The 4,249-nt window shown below is 31.1% G+C and overlaps 1 long non-coding RNA gene across 1 annotated transcript; it reads right to left on the minus strand.

The window, feature by feature from the left end:
* Positions 1-989: 989 nt before the first annotated feature.
* LOC124370708 lies at positions 990-3,844 on the minus strand. Its single transcript, XR_006923208.1, has 4 exons — positions 3,834-3,844; positions 3,532-3,534; positions 1,999-2,215; positions 990-1,049 (listed from the first exon to the last, which is right to left on the minus strand). It is a non-coding gene; the product is annotated as an uncharacterized LOC124370708 (long non-coding RNA).
* Positions 3,845-4,249: the final 405 nt, after the last annotated feature.

The raw sequence follows: 4,249 nt of genomic DNA on the forward strand, positions 1-4,249 counted from the left end.
AAGTACCTAAAATTAATATTTTTCGTCATAAATGGTAAGATAATTAACTCGTGTTTTCAAAATAAAAACTTTTAATCCCTCCGGTAATGTTTCACATACTTACTGTAAAATTTTAAATCCTTATTATTAGACGTTTTTTTTTTTTTTGAGCCTGAATATAAAATGGCCTAAAGCGACTACTTCAAAATGTTTATGATTCCTCGTGAAAAAGTGATGACAAAATGTTATTTTTTTTGTCTTCATAAAGAGTACCTTGAAGGATTGTGACTATTACAAAAATACTCAATCCAAAATTCGATTGCACTTTAAGTAGCATCCCAGGGTTTTCAGGGAGACTTCTCGTTTTTCCTGCAGCGGACTTCCTGGTCCGGAATTACCAAACCCTTTCCAATCGTTCAGTTTTAAAAGGGCACCAATTTTTTTCCCCAAACGCCTATTTTAGTACATGCACATAACAAAGGATTGATGTGTGTAATTTTAAGTATTATGTTTGCTTTTTATTATACGGTTCGTGTTTTAATCTATGTATTATTTGTGAAAGCCTCATTCCGCTTTAAGTATATTCATAACACTCCCCAAAAGTGTAGAATTGTTGACAAATTTACTGCAGTATTGACCAAGAACTGGATATAATACAACACGTTTCTTATAATAACAAATAACTTTATTTTATACAAGGAAATCTCTCTGTGAGTTACACAATTTAAGTTACGATCTAAAAATTAAAACAAAGCCTTCTTACATGCTGAAAACAAAATAAACATCCAGTCGTGCCGAAGTGATTTCAGTCAAATGTAAGGAGCAAGGAAAGGCGCAAGTAAATTTTGGCGTGAACGATATTTAATGAAAGAATGGTATACAGAGCTGTCAGAAGATTGGGAGATGTTTGGCTCTTTGTGCGAGTCAACATTCGCTGATGACAAACCAATTAAAGTAGGAGGGTCGCCCGTGTTTGTCGATATTGTTAGCGTTGGACGGCCGTCCCGATGTTCGTTAAGGATGGACAGTTGGACGACCCTATAATTCCGTGGCGACCAACTTCTTGAGTTCTGCAAACCGAACAAACCCTTACTTTTAATAATAAGTACATATATTACAATATAAATCCATATCATTACAAAAATTAAAGCAGAATAAAATCAATAAAAAACAATAAAAAGTCGTTTCTTGCTCATTACAGTAAGTACGGTCTTATGTAATTCAGTGGATTTTCGAAAGTTTGAATAGTAATATGGACAAGTTCTCAATATTACTTTAACCACCTTTAGGTACTCAATTTCATTTTGTTCCATATCGAGTTATAAATGTTTAATACATTTATATAGAGAATCAGGAAAATCCAATAAAACATAAGGGCGTAAGATGCTTTTCGTCTCTTTGGGTTTTTCAGCATTGTTTTGTCAACAATCCTCTCGGACATATACGTATAATTTTGAAAATGTTAAGACTGTAAGAAATATAAATTCATAAATAGAATTATCCATTGATAATCAATGGGCGCGTTTTAAAGTTGTTTTTGAACGTTTTTGAAATGCACCGTTTTAGTTTTTTAACGTCTTGTATTTAATTTTTCCCAAGGTTTGAAATTACTATTTGGATTTGTTAAAACTCCCTGTTAACTTTGAATTAGGATTAGTATAAAATAATAATAAAAAAAACGCTTTAAAATCGACACTAACTATTCTAATACACATTTATAAAAGTATTAATTTTTTTAAACAAGTTCAGAGTAGTTAGGTTATATTGTAGTTTCCGCCGTACATAACGTTATTTGTACTACTCATTATCGTATTTCATTTTGAACTATCCAAATTTGTGTAACTGAAGGTTGAAATTCAAATCGCGTGGCAAATAAATAAATTAATACAACTAATTATTGTAATATCTGCATTAAGGTAATTGTTATAAACTGATATCTTTTTTTACCACTGTGTTGAAGTATGATGTGTTAAATTTTAAATCATTTATATTTTTGGATACTTTCATATTAATTATTACCTCTCGAGAGAATGTTTATTCCTCCTCCTCTTCTTCCTCCTCCTCTTCCTCTTCTTCTTCCTCAACCTCCTCTTCTACCTCCTCCTCCTTCCTCCTCCTCGGGTTCTGGTGCTACATCCTCCTCCTTATCGGCCTTGCCACCTTCCTCTTCCTCAGGGCTCTCTGGGTTCTCCGGCCTTCTTGCCTGGGCGTTCACCGAACCACTTGGGCAACTTGGCTGCAAACACACGTCTAGCTGGAGTAGAGCTCTCTTAGATTTTTAGCCTCTGATTAGGAGTATGGGTTTACTACCGCCGTTTAGGATCATTAGGAGTTGAACATTTGTAATAGAAGTGGTTCTTAAAAATATCTTAAATGTGTTTCTGAAGGGAAAATCATAACGTATGTATTTCTAATTAAATTGTAGTTTTTTTATAATTTCTCTTTAGGGATCCTTATACTTTGTGTAAGGAAAAGAAATCCCAGAGCACAAACAATAAAATTACTTCAGTAGGTTATTGTAAAAGAAACCGTCCTTTCTTACGTCTGAACCTCCAATCGAAAATAATATATACTGGATATGTACAAAAGACATCAAACTTAATGGTATTATGTGGCGATATACATTTTCTACCAAATTCTAGCGGCATGTAATAGTAGTTAGTAATTCACTATTACGCTCCTACGTATAATTGGAGTGTTTAGAACCTGCTATGTTAGAACTAATTATTTAATGTTGAATCACTAATTGTGAATTCATTCCACTAGAGTTTGGCAAAAATGTGTGTAAAAGAAGGGATAAATTTTATGGTTGTTGCACACTGAAATTATGAAAATAGATTGAGTTTTAGGCATTTAATACCAAAGAAGTATACTAATTGTATCATTAGTCATTCAAAAGCTAAAACGTAGTTCCTTGTAAAATGTATTGGTTTTAATTTTTTTTAATGGAATATACACACATAAACCTTTCTGTTTGCACAGAAAAAACACTTATTTTATAGATTTTGTTTAAGTACATTTGAAATAGACCATGGGTAATTCTCATTTTTGAAAATAACTTAAACATATTTATGCAAAATTTACAAAGCACTTGTACAACGAATCTCTGTACATACATTAGCACACTTGAAATTAAACAATTATGACACAAAAGGTGAGAACACGGATATATCACATGCAAGACGAAATATCAGAATCAAACACATACACAATACTTACGACCTCACATGTACACAAAAATAAAATTAAGCACTGGTACATTTATAAATGTGAATTCTTTCTTTGTTAGGATGCTCATTTGGTTAATAACCATATCGACACTATCGATACAACTATTCGAATATCTCAAGATCAAATCGTATCGGTTACTTTTTATCTGATTGATAACCTATCAACAAAGGTAGATATGTAATCGCTTTAAATGATTAAAGAACTAATAGATCAGCACAATATGACTAACGAGTACAATATTCATTTATTTAAAGAATTTATAGGTTAATAATTGTTTTAATAAATTTGATTTAAAAATATGATCCTTTTTTATTTTTATACTTTCTTTTTGGGTACGTATTTAATTACATTATAAACTGTTTTAGTGTACCAAACTGAACGGTTTATTTTAATTAAATTCTACCATCAAAACTAATAAAGTATTATAATTTATATACTTACAACAATCACTTAAAAATTATTTCAGTATCACGGAGATAAAAAATTATGTGTATAAGCTCGAACATTTCATTCACAATAATAGCTGGTGAGTTGTGTTTTAGAGGATACTGGAAGTAAAAGAATGAGTGTCTTAAAAGAATACGGAAGAAATTAAAATGTAGGTTAAACTACGACTGGAAAACTGTTACGATTAAAGTATTACTGGTTAAAAGTTGAATAGATTGATATAAATTCATCAAAAAGACATTTAATAAGTACAGGGCGTTCACAAAACTCTCCGGTATTTTTTGGGAAATTGTCGCTCGGAACAAAATAAATACAAAAATGTAATATAAGCATTGGCCAGTAGCTTAACACCTGCCTTTATGTGTGTGTCTTTTAGATTTTATTTTTCATTTAAGTAAACAGTAAAGATGAAACCTACAAATCATTGTTCTTGGAGTCACAAATCAAGAGAGAAATTAATATTAAAATTATTCATATGGACGTTTCAAGATGTCGAACGGTTGAAGTGTTCATAACTTAAACACTAATAGTTTTAAAATTGTAAACCATGAAAAATAATGGCGTTCATTATAGCAGTAAAAAGTGTATATCT

This window comes from Homalodisca vitripennis, unplaced genomic scaffold (assembly GCF_021130785.1).
Source record: "Homalodisca vitripennis isolate AUS2020 unplaced genomic scaffold, UT_GWSS_2.1 ScUCBcl_453;HRSCAF=2497, whole genome shotgun sequence".
Lineage (NCBI taxonomy): Eukaryota > Metazoa > Arthropoda > Insecta > Hemiptera > Cicadellidae > Homalodisca > Homalodisca vitripennis.